Here is a 17,185-nt window from a genome sequence, read left to right on the forward strand (position 1 = left end):
AATAACATGAAGTAAGTCGTCGGGTCATAAAGTATGCTGTTTAACGTATTGAACAAATTCGACTGATCAGCCCAAGGGAAATATCGGGAGCTTTTTTAAGAGCTTGAACTTAAAGTGAGAATATAGGGTTTTTCAGTAAGAGCGCTTCAACTTTTGAACTTTTTTGAATAAAACACAAACGGTTTGACTTTTTTAACTATTTTTCTTTTATCATCGAGTTTGAACATATACATTTAAGTATGAAATTCGATTTCTTTTGCATGATCACCGCGTGCACGTTTTACGAAGTCCAATCGTTCAACTCAATTTTCGACCAGTCTTTTGCATAAATCGGCCGAAATTCCAGCAATTTCGCGTTCAATATTGGCTCTGAGCTCACAAATCGTCGCCGGCTTGTTACTGTAGACCAATGACTTCACATAACTCCAAAACGGGACGGCTTGTTAAATGGACCGTAAAATGGCCGTAATGCTCTTAAAGTAGCGGCAACAGAACGATTATTTTCATAAAAAATTTGCACGATTTGCAATCGTTCTCAAGTGTGTAGCGTTCCATGATGAAATGTATACTAATGAAGTTTACAAATGACAAGCGAAAAATAAAAAATATTATGTCGTTCGCCCTCCCTATCGGAAAAAAGTTGAAGCGCACCTATTAAATAACCCTATACAAAACACAAATTATTTGTGAAATTAATTTTTTTGCTTTACGAGTATAATCTGGTAGATAATTTCATAGCATTTATTTTTTGAATATGATATCCCATTTAATTTTTCCACTTTCTGACTTCTTTTTCCAATAAATCTGGCCGCATGGTGTCAATGGTGGCTCTAATATTGCAATATATCGAATTTTCAGCGCGCTATATCGCAATTTGCGCCGTCTTCTTGGAACCAAATTTCATCAATGTTTAGCTGATTAATTTTTGGAAACAAAAATTCATTCAGTATGATGCAGCCAGCGTGTAACCCGCACGTAAAATGGACGAAGTGCTCCAGAAACTTCAAAGTAAATTTCTACAATTTGGAACCGCTGTTCTAGTGTTAAACGAACAAAGATGACTTGCCAAACCCTATTGCACATAAATGTCAATACAGTTTGCCATTCTCAGCAGTTATCGATATTGATAGCTCTAGTGCAGTTAAAAAAACATTCGATATTAAAAAGAGTCAATGTTGTGGACTGAGCCTTCGATTGCCATTTTTGTGATTCTCTCATAGTGGAACGGAAAAACATAAAATTGCATCAGAACTCCTAAGATACACTCAACAAAAAAAGTACAACGGCATCAAATCGCAGCCAATCGCAGGAGGTGTACAATTGTCATTAACAATTTATACGATAACTGAACTTGCCGCGAAAGATCGAAATTTTCCAATATTGTTCAAGCGAAAGTAAGTTCAACTATATGATACTGAACCGAGATTTGTAGTGGGAAAGAGCTGTCACTATCAAAATAAAAATGAGCAAATGAGTAACAAAACACTATGTAGACCACCCTGTATATATTGAATGGATATTCTGTGCATTTTGGTATGGCTCAACAAGAGTGGAGTACTCCCATGTGTTCTAGAAGTTATATTTACAAACAAGAAAAAAATTCAGAAAAATAGATTTAACTTAGACGTGGTCCGTTTCGAATATTAAAATTAGCACTTTTAAGGCATATTCCTTATCAAATATATTTATTAAATTGATATTGTTGTAAGCCATTTAAGTATCTCAATCCTTACCACTGTGCCCATATAAAAAACTTTACAAATTCCTATTAATATCCCCTCGGCAATTTGGCCAGCGCCTCCGTAAGTCGTTCAAATAAACAACGATCGGTTTTGCAACCTCAATCGGTAATTACTTAGGAAATATTTGCACTTTTACGCGCTGGAAAAATTTGTGAGTTTGCATTATTTTACTACTTTCCATTTTATGCGCCCTCTCGCATACTTGCATTGTTAGCGCTCATGTATGTTTTTTAGCCTGTTTGTTGTTGTTTATGTTTGAATACAGTTGTTTGAATTTGAATTTATATATGCGCGTACAAAAGGATTGGAAAAAACTACATGTTTTTATTTCGCACTCAACATTTTTATTTGCATTTTTATATGCTTTTTGTGGGTGATAGTTTGTTGGTCAATCGGGTTTACATGGCCAACATGAATTGCTCGCATTAAATTGGCTGCGGGCGTGCTACCGCCAGCACGACGCTATACTGCGCCCTTTCGAAGATTTTTTTTTTTGCTTTTTTTTATTTATGCGGTCACAATGATTTTTAACGCCCTGTTGATTTTTGTATTTGAAATTTTTGTTTGCTTTGAAATTGCATAAATTATGTACGTATGTTGGAATCGCGTATGTGTATGTATGGGCTTTCGTTTAGTTGCATTCTCTGCATGCAGCTATTTGTGGTGATGTGGTTGTGTAGGCACACAATATGCACAAATATAATGTAATATTTGGCAATAACTTTAACCGCAGTTTAATTTACACTACAAAGTTCCCCGAACGCGGAAAATTATTGCGGCAACATTGGAGGCAGTTATGGTTGTGTTTATTGTTGTTGTTGGTGGTGGTGGCGTTCCTTTTTTTCTTTTCAAGTGTGCTGGCCTGAATTTAGTTATCGTGTTAGCGGTGATTGATCGCAACAAAGCTATGCAATCAATGCAATCAGAGCGAGCGAAAGTGCAGAATATTTGCATTTCCAAATAAAAAACCGAAAAAAAAACAAAACTCCTTGGTTGAAGAGCATTTCATAGTGGACATTTTTGTATTTACCATATACAATATTTTAAAACGTTGTGAACTTTAGTGCTTTTGCTTGTCGATTTTACAGGATTAAACAGATTTACGGCAGAGCAGCTACAATTTTGAATAAAATCAAAGTGGCACTTAATGGCTAAAAGAAATGCTTACGTTTGTGTGCGCGCAAAATATGTTAGAAGTCAAATATTTGTAGAAGTTCATAGTTTTAGCATGCGAGGCTTACAAGTTCAATTGTCAGTGAATATGAGAATCTGAATACAAGCCAGATTTTTCTTAAAGGGGTATTTTACTGTAGAATAAAAAAAATGAAATTTTTGTTGCATACTTTCAAAGTTTAGACATTAAAGAATATGTCATTAAAGGATTTTTTTAAATTATTATTATTTCATGAGTTATAGTCTTTTTGGTGACGTGATATTGGTTCCGATCCGAACTCAACTTTGAACGCTTTTTTCTCATAACTACTTTTTTGACTTTCAAATTTGGGGAGGATGTTCTCCACACCTTCCTTCATCGGATGACCCTTGCTTAAAACTATAACCTTTCATTTAGTATTTAAAAAAAAAAAATTTTTTTAACTTGTTGAAGGCTCATTCGATAGCGGCATCTATAGTAATTAAGAATCCGTTTGGTTTTATTTTTCAGATCACCAGCAGGATTGGAATTATGCACGCCGGAACACCCTCTGTTCTTTGGACTCCTAACTTTGACTGCGTACAATGTTGATATTTAAAACTTTTTTGTATTCGTTTTTAATGTAATAATTAATAATCAATAATCAAATTATAAAAATGGATGGTACACTTTTTTTTTGGTTTCCTTTTTACAGCGCTTCAAAAACCGCGCGCATTCATGCCTCTACATTAGAATACCCCCTTAAAACTTAAATTTAGTGACAACCTTCAGGAGTGTACAGAAGTACAGAAATTAAATCTTGCTAAAGTGAAAACTCGATATAACGAAGTTGAAGAAATTAAACAATTGCCTAATTTTATCTATAGTTTTGTTTTATTATATGATGTATATCAATACACCTGTTAACCTTTGGTAGGCACACAACGCCAATTTTACTATACTCATCGAATACATCTAGTAAGTTCTCAGTAGTTGGTGCGCACCGAAATCACGCAGATCTAAAAAGTGACTGGTTCGCGTCCTTTTCTTGCATATACAGCCAACGCCAAAAGAAAGTATACACCGTGTGTTGACAAGTCTAGGACGGTATCATCGCCATCAGAATCAATTATTTGGTCATCCATAGCAGATACAAATTTTTTCCACCTCGCTTTCTTTTAGAGGCCGACTTCTAGATCACATTGCCATTATTGCTCTAAAAGAAAATCACTCCTTATAGGAATGGGATTAAAATTCAAACTACATATATGACAAAACTAAGCTAAATATTTATATGTACGCACATACTGTCAGCGTCAAAGGAAAGTGTACACCGCATATTGATTGGTTTTGTCTATTTATGTATTTACATGTTTATTTTTCTATTTTATTTTATTAATAATATAAATATATAATTCATACTACTACAAAAACCATGTAATTCACTAACTAATTTTTATGGATTTGACATGTTTTCGAATTCTTAGTACTTTATTTCCAGTTTATATATATTTTTCTGCAGTACAAGAAAGTTTTCCGATATATTTTGTTTCTTTAGAACGAGACGACTATTTCTGATGAAAATTTTCCTTATGTGAATAAAATCCAAGCATGTTATTATATGAGTATTATCTGATACAGGGTTTGATTGAAAAGTGATGGGCCTTCCCGCGCGGAGAGCCTGCCAAGCGATCAACCGAATCGGCTGGTGGGGTAAAATGATCGTTCGACCTTCCCCTTCCACTAGAAACCGGTCCCAGTTTGCTGGCAACAGCGGTGTAGTCAGCATCGCTCCGCGCGGGAAAGCTGTTTTAAAAGTGTGTTAGGATTTTGCAGTGGCGAAAATGCCGCGATCGTTGGAGCAACGTTACTCGATCAAATTTTGCGTAAAGCTAAACAAAACGAGTTCCGAAACCATTGGACTACTCAAGGAGGCTTACGGGGACCAATCTCTGTCCAGTGCCCAGTGGCATACGAGCCAGTCGCCACGACCCAAGAAGGCGCACATGTCGAAATCCAATTGCAAAACCATGCTGATCATTTTTTTCGATTCTCGAGGCATCGTCCACAAGGAGTTTGTACCTCCAGGAAGCACTGTAAACGCGGCATTTTACAAAGAAGTGCTCCTTCGGCTGAAAACCCGCGTCGCCCGGGTTTGGCCCGACCTCGTCAACAATTGGACCCTTCATCACGACAATGCGCCGGCGCACACCGCCTTCCTCTGCACCTCTGCATTGGCCAAGATGGGGGTTCCGCTGCTTCTCCACCCTCCCTACAGCCCAGACAGGTCCCCTCCTGACTTCTTTTTCTTCCCGCGCCTGAAAAGAAAGCTGAAGGGGAGGCGTTTCGACTCCATCGAGGCAATCCAAAAAACTGTGACAGCCGAATTGAACGCGATTCCGGCGGTTTAAAAAATGTTTCCTGCAGTGGAAGGACCGCTACCAGCGGTATATTGACGCTCAAGGGTCCTATTTTGAAGAATATTAGTTGTATAAGCCAAAAGGTTTAATAAAACTGCTTAAAAAAATATGGCTCATTACTTCAAACCCTGTATATTTGAATAAATTAAATTAAACAATTCATTTTACATTTATTTTATCTTAATACTTTGAAAAAATGTAAATAAAAATTTTAGCTTTGTTTGTGAAAAAAGTTTATGAGTTGGGGTGAAACTTACCGAAGTGAATCATTCACGTCAAAAAAAAAAAAAAATAAGTGTGTCTACCGAAGGTCAAAATAAAAAATTGTTTGCAACCCGGAATAAATTTATTTATTAAATTTAAATTTATACAAAGGATTAAAAATGTAGTTCCCATCGCTCTGCGTATTTCTTTGTGCACACGTCTCGCGCTTTGCTAAACGTCTCCCCTTTTTCTTCGTTTTTTTATCGACCAATCAGCGATCGACATGCATTGCGGGATTCCAATTGAGCGGATTAATGGAATTTACTCTGACTGTGCTGCCAGACTATCCAAAACAACCTCTATCAAAAATATGAGTACAATTTCGATTTTTTTGGCTCTTTTCTAGATCCAACAATAAAGAAGCGCATTCACTGGGTAGTATTAATAAAACCAAGCTATTGTCTCGAGTACAATCTTCGAGCAAAGCAAAAGCTCCAATCAGCCAAAAATCACGTTCACCTATATTTTAGGAAATGCCTTCAAATCAGTTTAGGCAGTTATTTGCTACCTCATATTTATAAATGAAGTTTTGTACCTGGGTGTAAAATTTGATTCAAATTCCTACTACTGAGTCATATTTCACATATTTATGCATTCATAAGTCATATTCTACACTTGCCTTTATTCGACGCTTTGGTTCACACTTTATTGGTTCATGCGCGTTAAAGTTTTAACCATTTATCTCACTTGTATGATCTAAGTTGGAATGTGCTGCTTTTATATGCAGGCCGCATCACCTTCGATATATTAATTGATAGAGAAAAGAATTTTCTTCGTTTCGCTCTCAGAACGCTTAATTTTTTGATCGGATTCCTGCGCATATTGCAAAATGTGCCTTGACTAATTCGAAGCCTGTACAAAATATTTAGAAGGAGTATACTTTTACTCTGCTTTCAAGGTAATACCATCAGGGGTCTTCTTTTAGAGCTTATTTACTTTTACATTCCACAAAAACCACCTGCAGAGTAATAATCATTTTTTCTGGAATCAGTTAAAAGGGTTTATGCCTCCAAAGCACCTCTGTTTAGAACATTGAATGGATTAAAGAAAATTTCAAATTTTCTGGCTTTGATTTTTCATCTTCTTAACAAACTTTTAAATTGTCACTGAATGAATAATCCTATGATCAAAAAGTACCGGGAATATTTAATTGACTGTTTTGATTGCCAAGGCGTAGTGCACCACGAGTACCTTCCATAGGGCAAGACAGTCAATAAAGAATATAATTTATCCATTTTGAAGCGTTTGAGAGATGTTGTACGTCGAAAACGGCCGGAAATATGGGCAAACAATTCTTGGATTTTGCATGATGATAACGCCCCAACGCACCGAGCACAAATTGTGCTGGATTATTTGAACAAACACCAAGTAAATACCATCGTGCAAGCACCGTATTCACCTGATATGACCTCGTGCGACTTCTTTTTGTTTCCCAAGTTGAAGTTACCACTTCGTGGAGATTTCAGTCGATAGAGGAGATCAAAGAGAATGCGACGAAGGAGCTGAAGGCCTTCGTCGGCCTACCAGGGGTGCATGGAGGACTGCGTTGAACGTTGACACATGTGTGTTGCTTCACACGGTTCATATTTTGAAGGAAAGAAATAAATTTGCCTGAAGTTTAATTCTGTTTTGTTTTATTTAAACATTCCCGGTACTTTCTGATCATAGAGTATATAGATAAGTATGAACTACAAGATGAATGTGGTACGAGGCCATTTGCAAAAATTATATTGTAAATCATCCGATAGGGTGATTACTTTTGCTCCATCTTGTAATATCTTTAAGTTTTTTTGATGTGGCCTGTAACAAATCCTGTTTTTCTGGACTTAGCAAAAATAAAAAAAAAATTCGTGTGAAGAGAAAATAAACTTAGTTGTGTAAGTAAAAAAATTCGAAGTGGGTATTGTCTTTACTTTTATTATGATGTGGCGAATAAAAAAATGTTGCAAAAAATCAAGTGAGAGATTGTTTACTGTACAAGAATAGCGTCAGCAAGAGTAGCATGATAAGCAATTGAATTTATATGGCCACGAGAAAGTCAAAATTTTATGGGCAAAATTATTATCTCTTAGAAAAAACTGAAATTTAATTAAGTTGAGTTCCAGAACTTCGAAACCTTAGTAATTTAGAAATAATAGAATCCGCACAAACTATTTCGGAAGCATTTTTAGATCGACATAAATAAAAAATAACTAAGTAAAAAGTAGACTTCATTTCGAAATAATATTTAAACTTCTATCGTCATTGGTAAAGCATCAAACACTTCCCCAGAGACAAATCTCCGAATTTTTAAAACACATGATCACACCCATTAATTTCGGAGCTTAAAATAAATGAACTCTCATGGAAACTGGACGTATGTATGTATGAGTATATTAGTTAAAAAATTGTGCAGCATATTGAAGTGTTAGGCATCGTAGCAACAACATTTATGCAAATTTTAGCAAAAATGTGCTCTCGAAAAATGAATCAAACCAGCAAATAACTGTGACCACAAATGCCAGCAACTAACTGAGTTGACATGCAAGTATACAAATTTATAAATATAGTCCAGTACATACTCGTATTTGTACATATGCAAAATATTCATATCTCTGCGTATATATTGCTGAAGTCAATTTATATACGGTTCACTTGGCTTCCCTCATCAGTCTGAAGTATGAATTGCAAATTTGATTTGATTTATTTTGCCTATTCCGCAGTAAATATAAAATTCTATCTTAAAATCTTAAATCTTGGCGGGGTTGCTGTGCCAGATTAGAATTTATGTGTATGGCACCATTGAAAACAATAGAATATCGACAAATAAAATTGAAAATAATATCTTTGGGTTGGAAAATTTACAATAATAATGCTTTTTATTGAGAAACATCTGAATTTCTACGTCATTTTTTAGACTTTTTGAAAACACTTTCTATGAATTTTAATAATTTGTTAGGCAATCCTGTTACATAAAACAGCGTATTGGAATTAGATGATCTCAGCTGTGGGCATTTTTTGACAACAAACTGACAGTATGTTTACTTATGAAAGCGTAAAACTTCGCCATAGAAAAATATCCGCCTCAACAACGTTACCAAATCACTAAATAAACAAAATACCTAATCGTTCTCCCATTTCAAAATTTCGTGATATTTTGTCAGTTTATGGTCGTAGGGCCGACTTATTGAAAAAACATATATAAGCACGCAATTGGCTCTTAGAGCCTTTTGAGATGTTTGGCTCCTCCTTCTATTTGTGACTTGTGACTTGATGTTGTTCCACAAATGGAGGAACCTACAATTGTAAACCGAATAGGAACGGCAGATATTTTTTATTAGGAGATTTTTCATGGGAGAAATACACTCGGAGGTTTGCCATTGCCTGACACTGGTGAACTAGATAGTCCCCTTTTTCATCCCTGGAACCATAGAAGTCAAACCAGCAGTGGAGCGTATTAAGATCAATATAAAGATTTCCATAACTCAAAATCATATTATTTATTTAGTAAAGAAGTTATTGAAAAATAACATAACATAACATAACATAACATAACATAACATAACATAACATAACATAACATAACATAACATAACATAACATAACATAACATAACATAACATAACATAACATAACATAACATAACATAACATAACATAACATAACATAACATAACAGAACATAACATAACATAACATAACATAACATAACATAACATAACATAACATAACATAACATAACATAACATAACATAACATAACATAACATAACATAACATAACATAACATAACATAACATAACATAGCATAACATAACATAACATAACATAACATAACATAACATAACATAACATAACATAACATACATAACATAACATCGACGTTATCACGTCAATTTAATGACGAATTTTGGGCGAAAAAATTACAACGTTTGTCTATACATGTACGACGTCTGTGCAAAAAATAAGGTAACTCTTCATTTTTGACGTGATAACGTCTTATAGTTCGATGTAGCCGGCTGCACGCACCAAAAAATGCGGCGTTACCTTGCTCATATGGCGTTACCTTACTCATGCGGTGTTACCTTGATCGAACTGCAAGCGAGAGCACGGAACGAACGACAAAGAGGCACATTCGGCCCCCGCGTTCGGCAACGTTCGACATATGGCTATCTCCTACTTGAGTGAGCAAATATATGTATGTATATGCGCATATGTACATAAACTCACATATTTGTATTTGCATATGCCTTCTTCCTGTGTGCATGGTAATGAACCATTTCTCTGTTGAGAATAGGACGATGATAGGAAAAGTAGGAAATGAAAGGGAGTGTTTCGAGTGTAAAGTGTCTTGAAAAAGGCAAATCGATGATGGTGCCTCTTAGTGTTGTTGACTTATTAACGTCTGATGCAAAATTGAAATTGAAGATATGTTTCATGAATTTGATAAATGTTTCGTCATTTTTCACGTTTGTGTAAATGTAACTTGATCAATTCCATTGCAATTCCATTTACCTCCTCCTCTATATCCATACAAAATATCTATCAAACAAATAAAATTAAAATTTTGTTTTGAAAATTGCAACCCTTATATCAGTAATTTCTTATGACGTTGTCACGTTAAACTATCGTCAGTAAACCGACTTTATAGACAACCTCTTGTTTTTCAAAAAATATTTATTCATTCATCAATTTCTATCACCTTCAAAGTAGTGCCTCTCATACCTATATAAAACACTTGTTCCCGCGTTTTTTTTTCAATCCTCGAAGCAGTTCTGATATGCACTTTTTGTATGTCCTTGAGCTCGCTGAACCATTCGGTTTTTACTCGTATCTCCTCAATCGTCGCAAAACTCCGTCCTTTCATGAGTCTCTTCAATCTTGGGAACAGGAAAAAGTCGTAGGGGGTCAAATCTGTTGAATACGATGGCTGAGACATGATAGCGGTGTTGATTTTGGCCAAATAATCTCTCACAAGCAAAGATGAGTGAGCAAGTGAGCAGGTGCACTATCACGGTGCAAAAGCCATGCATTTGTTTTCCACAATTCCGGGCGTTTATTTTTTCGAATTGCTTCACGCAAATGGCGCATAATTTCATGGTAGTACTCCTTATTTACCGTACGAACTTGTTAGCAAAATCTTGATATTTGATCGAACTTGGAGTGCCTTTTGTGGTCTTGCCTCTACTTTCGATGTCATAACTATATACCCATACCAGTTATGACCTTTTTAAGCAAAACTGGATCATCGTTGACGTCATTTTACAATTCCTGAGTGATTCTCATGCGACGTTGTTATTGGAGAGAATTCAGCAATTTTGGAACAAACTTCGCTAGCACACGCTTCATACTCAAAATTTCCGAAAATATTGGTTGGCCTGAGCAGAATGATAAACCGACATCCTCAGCAACTTCTCTAATTGTGATTCGACGATTCTCCGTAACAATTTTCTTCCTTTCTCAACATTTTCATCGGTTGTATCCAGAGCAAACGTTGTCACTCACATCCTCTCGACCTTCTGTAATAAGCTTGTACCACTTGTAAACAATTTTTTTTTTACTCAGAGTACTCTCACTCTCACATCTCAAGTGGTTTTAAGCACTGAATTCCATTTTTTACACAAAACTTGATGCAACTTCTTTGATCCATTTGTTTCGAGAGCAGAAGATCGCCGAACACGCAAAGCACTTGTCTTATTTATGCCTCTCAACCGTGAACATATCTTCGAGACGAGTGTACAAGTATGAAACAAATTATGATCGAAAGTCGAATGTACGTAGCCCGCGAAATTGGAAAATTCACGTTATTATTTTATACTTCGTATACATAAATTTTTTTTCATGACCTCTTTTAAAAATGTCCCACATTTTGTTGTTTAAAAACTTTGTTTTTAAACTATGCATTTAAATTCACTTCAACCCTGCTTGGTGGGGAAATAAAAAAAAAAGTGCTTCTTGCTATTACTCTTTCCAACACGCTATGCATTTTTTAACAATCAATATTCCCTGTTTTTACGAGCACTTTCAGGTGATTAAGTAACATACAAATTAATGTCGCATGTAAGTACTTACTTATGTGCACAAGTACGTACACACATAGTTGTATATAATTATTTATTTATTTACTTAATGTTGAATAATTTCCCACGCAGCTTTTTCATTAATTCCAAATACGTGTACATAAATGGCTCAACGATTTGTTGACGCAAATCAGTTGTGCATTTTAATTTTTTAATCCTTTTACTGGTGAACGCTCGAGAGCACATATCTCGGTCGATTGAGCTACAACTCGTTTGGAAGTTTCACTGTTTGATTGCAAATAGTAATTAGCGATTATAGTTAAAGGATGGAGGAAAAGGTGGGTGAAAGAGGAAAAATGTGCATCAGCTTTTCTTTTTGTGATGGTTAACTATTGTGACATCTTTACAAATTGAATTTATGGGTCTGTTTTCTTTATCATCTTTTTCTTTACATGTAGATTAACCAGCCATGCGCATACGAGTATGCATATGCATACATATGATAATATATTGTATAATATAACTGGGTGCCACATCAATGGAAGGAGAGGGATATCGAGAGGCGTTTGGTGACATGTGAGATGCTTCTTGAACGTTAATGAAACTCATCTACATCAGGTTTATTTAAACTACCTGGTCAAAATACGTACTATAAGTTATGTTAAGACAGCTGTGCGACGAATTCTGTAATGTGGTTCTGTGATGTTTTAACAATGTAAAGTTATGGTTTCCACGGAAAAATTTCGTTTTAAAACAGTTTTTGGAAACATAATCAATTATATTTGTAAATGTGGGTTAAGAGCAGGCTGTTAGCAGAAATTCATGCATACTTAGGCAAATATGTTTCTTAAATATCCAAAGCACGAGCACTTGTTGACAAGTTTTCACAAATTATTCGTTTAATAATCTGATTTTAATATTTTTGTGTAGAGATATAGTTCATTTTACTGCAGAGATCATATAAATCCAAAATTCAAATTTAGTGCAGATCTGAGAATGAGAGAAAGAGCTGAGTGAGAAACTCAAAAAAATTTGATAAAAATTTAACGGTTTTTAATGAGAATTACTATGTAAACAGTTTTATAGATTCTTGAATTTTGGTAAAACAAACAATAATTCTAAACAAATTTCGAGCACTCATTGTATGGAGTAAAGGCACAACCCCATCAGCAAAAAATTATTACAAATCAACACTATTTTGAGCCATTAGAGCTTGCACTTTATTATACACAGCCAACTAGTGTTTTTTGTTAGTAAATTTCAAGTAAAATCGAATTTACACTTCATTCCGACAACTCAGATCGGAAAATATAAATACTTTCGGAGACCTCTTGCAAAATCGTAGTGAAAAGATGTATAGAGGAATGGCACAGATCAGACCATTAACCGGATCTCAGGGAATTTGAAAGAATCAACTGATTGGGTGACGTAACAGCAGTCATGGCAATGGTTTGCGATATACGACAAAAATCAACGCAGCCAATCCTCATCTTACTTCCTTGCCATCTGAACAATGAATGATTGGATGAGTGTGTGTATACATGCGAAATCAGCGGGCAGTATTCTGCCACATCTCCGAGGACATGAAAGGGGAATTTGTTCTCACAACTTTGCTTGGGATGGCCAAACCTGGTAATATATACACGATGGAGAGACTAATGAGGTGGCCCCAATCGTGGTGCCGCTACTTCGCTGTCAGAAAATTTGACAATAATAGTTGATATTCGTGACGTCATACTAATGCAATTGGTCATCAGTGTGACCAAATTACCATTTGCGTAACTTTATTTGGCATTTATTGTTCTCTAGTCTAGGAGGCTTGGTTCTTTGTTCCTGGCATTTTTCTAGCCTCTTCACATTAAAATGGGATATTTATAATTATGTAAAATATATATAATATATTTTTAATAATTTAAATAACTCACTCAGTTCTATTTGCACTTTCTTGCTATATTTGAGTTATGTAAGACGATAAGGTACTCCATTTTCAAAGTGATATTTATGATTTCTTCAATATTATCTGGTATTTTTTATAAATCTTTGGCCTTGAATAAACCTCTATGGCTCTCATTCGTATTCAGTAAATTCAAAGGCTTTCTACAACTTATAAGAGAAGTTGACAGAAGAAGATCCAATTTTCTTGCATAAACTTAAAAGGAAGAACAAATGAGATTTGCACTTTCAAAACATTAAATTTTTTTAAGGATCAACAATTTTTCAATAGCACTGAAATCTTTTCAGCACTTTTTTATCCTTTTTTTTAATTATAGAAATTTTTTTTTTACCTTACAGCTTTAATTAAAAAACAACATCAAAAACCAAAAAAATTCAAATTTTGGGTATAAAGAAGCACTAAATTTATGCCAAACAAACCCGACCACAAGTGGGTACCGCATCGAAACTTTCAAAACTGGAGCGTTCATATCCATTCGGACGTCACGACCCAGTCAACGTAGCCGCTGGATCTTTATTCGCTGCGCTGTGTATATATCGTCGTAGAACTTAAACAGTCTGCGATATTCACCATCACCAAAAAGTGAAATTCCAATATTGCAATCTTCCTCTATAATACTATAAGGAAAACCTCATCAGACGTTGCCATCGACCAAGTTTCTGTACAAGACTATAGAAAGGGCATGACTAGAGACTTATAAAGAGTCAGTTTTGTTTGTCGAGAGAGGAATTTACTACGCAATTGCCTACTTAGTCCAAAGTAACTAGTATTTGATGGCAAGATAAATTCTCCGATTGGTTTGGAGATTGACATTAATGCTGGTTCCGAAGTAAATATAATATCTCATTACTTCAAAACTGTAACTTAGGTACTGAATTTGGTAAGATTTGTTTGAGGTTTGCCCTTCGCCTTTATGGTGCCCAATCAAATTGATTGTTATTGTCAAAGAGCGCACATATGTGGTCGTATCGATTGAAATTCGCCTCTCTTTTTGAATGTATACATAAAAGGTATTTTTTCCCACTCATCTTGTGGGTAGCGTTTTCAAGTAGTACTACAAATGAGAGACCTTCAGCTTATGCTATTTTTGAGTGGCGCATGCTTTCATGAGATGTTTTTCATGCCAAAAATTAACTGCGATTTGCGTTTCGGCTGAAATATGTTTTGCGGTTTCAAAACGGAAGGAAAGATACGTACTCGGGAACTTTTTTATATATAGAAAAAAAGAAATGGAGTGAAAATTTTTAATTATTTTGATTTTCGTTTTGAATACTATTTTCGAAAATTCATAACTCTGATACTAATATGTCTTATTTCCTATCGAGTTTTTAGTATAGAAAAAACGTACCTAGAATTAGTGGAAAATTCTATATAATCTGCTATTAGAAAAATTGTTCATTATTTGAAATCTTCTCGCTCTAATAGAACCATAGCTACGCATTTTTCAAAATGGGTATTCAAAATAAAAGTCACGAACCCACTATGCGCAACTGGTCTAACACTAAAGCACTCACCATCGTTCATAATTGTTCATTACATCCCTCATATCAAAAATGGAAAAAAATATTGGTAAGCAATTTGGAGTTAAGTTGTTTCCACATTCTCTTAACTACATTATGTAATGTATCACGTGATTCCCAAAAATAGTCTCTGGCTGTATTCGACAATGCTATGCCCTTATGGTAGTTACTGAAATATCGTGTATTTAAAAATTTTAGGTAATTGCCAATTTTTTTTACAATAAACTTTTAGGCTAAATCGAACAGCAAACGGTATTGTGGTAATAATATTTAAGTGCCTGTCTGTCACAATTTAATGCATACCATAAAATTGACTGACCACCAACCATGCAAAAGAGTCGTTCAACCTTAAGAGCTTAATTCATAATCCTCAACAGCATTCCATTTGAAAAAGAAAAGCTTACAAAAATGCAGATTTATGTACTACTGTGTAATGTTCAATTTGTTTTTTACTCCTTGCAGGTGCAAAAGTTAAAAATGCATAAAGCCTTTCGCTCGTTAGCCGGTGTACCAAATATGTACGAATTTTAAAGGCATTCTGTCAAACTGAGCCAGTTCAACTAAATGAACGAGCTTGTATTTACGCCCGTCGTTTATCATTTCCTTTACTAACGGCTCGTAAAATTATTTACGTTTGTTTGTTCGTTCATTCGTGCAAATGTACATACATACAGGTATGCATATCTAAGAATGTGAATAGTGCCGCTGGTACTGATGTTACCAATGTTGAACTTTTAGCCTGAGTCATAAACTACCAACATAAATATGTGAGTACATTCATTTGAGCGAAAAGGATGGATTTGTCATTTTAAAATTTATTTACCACCTAAAGTTATAAAAAAAAATACCAGTCTAACGGTTAGACGCGATAGAAGTGAAACCTTCCGTAAAACAAACTGAGAGAGAATAAGACGAAAGCAGCATTAGGAGCGGGATAATTATAGGTTCATTATAATATTGCTATAAAGTTCATATTTTATTTTCTTCATTTTATTATTATTCATCCTCAATGTTTTCAATTTCAACAAATGATACGAGTGGCTTATGATAGATAAAATATGATACAAATGCTTTGGTTTCGATGTTGTCAAAAAAAATACCCAAACGGACCGAAGAAACATACTTACAAATTTCTTCCATTTTCGTCTACTTGTATTCATATAAAAATGTATGTCTCTTCCCACCAAAGCTAAATGTATTAATATATTTCTTCTTGTATTTATTCAATAATTTGGGCCGAAATCCCGGCGGTACTGCAATACCGGGCCAACCCGTGGCAGAGGTGGAGCAAGCCCCTAAAACACTCCGCCCATTTCCAAAAATCAGTTTAACATTTGTTGTCCTCCGATGGAGGATCTATCAGATGTTAAGCTGATAAGAACAGATAAAGTGGGCTTCAAGACCGTTTTCCCCGGGGGTGATACATAAAAAATTCCCGCACACTTTGATCTTAGCCATAAGGCCGAGAAGCGATAACCATACAGAACCAACAAACTACCTTGTCAATACATTTTCTAATAAACCTTTTGAGAATTACACGCTCACAAAAATTAATGTACGAAATATTTATACCGATTCACTTAAACTGACTTTCAGTATCTAAACCAAAAATAGAAAAGAAAAAAAACTGTTTTCAATAAATAATCTGAAATGTCCTACAATGCAAATTTCAAAAAAAAAAAATTTTTTTTCTTGTGATTCGAACCAAGAATTTTGGATCGGAAGCTCACATTGCTAGCCGCTCGGCTATCGCGCCATACTGTCGGCGCTGGCCTAAAAGTTATTTAGTTCGTCGCTACGTTTATATGTAATATTCGTAGCCAAGAGGGTCGCTTTTTTCGTTTCACTTTTGCTCAAATCACTCCCAACGATTCTATAGAAGTTTTCACTTCAAAAGTAGGTAAGTAGTAAATTCTGTCCGGACCGAACTTTATACACGCGTGCTAGCTGTTAGTTTTTGGAAGCAATCAAACTCATAGGGCTTTACAGCATATCATTAGACGCACGGATGGGGGGAAATGTAGCCTTAGTATATAAAAAAGTGGGCGTGGCTTTGCCTGTTTTCAATAACATTAAAGACGAATCCAAATGAGATGGGCAGGAATGCATATATATACCAAGCGTGGTCGAGTTATATTAAGTCGTTAGCCAACAAC

The 17,185-nt window shown here is 35.1% G+C and overlaps 1 pseudogene; it reads right to left on the reverse strand.

The window, feature by feature from the left end:
- Nucleotides 1-16,255: 16,255 nt before the first annotated feature.
- LOC128856151 (U2 spliceosomal RNA) lies at nucleotides 16,256-16,503 on the reverse strand (annotated as a pseudogene).
- Nucleotides 16,504-17,185: the final 682 nt, after the last annotated feature.

The sequence above is a fragment of the Anastrepha ludens genome, chromosome 2, assembly GCF_028408465.1.
Source record: "Anastrepha ludens isolate Willacy chromosome 2, idAnaLude1.1, whole genome shotgun sequence".
NCBI classification, from domain to species: Eukaryota; Metazoa; Arthropoda; class Insecta; order Diptera; family Tephritidae; genus Anastrepha; species Anastrepha ludens.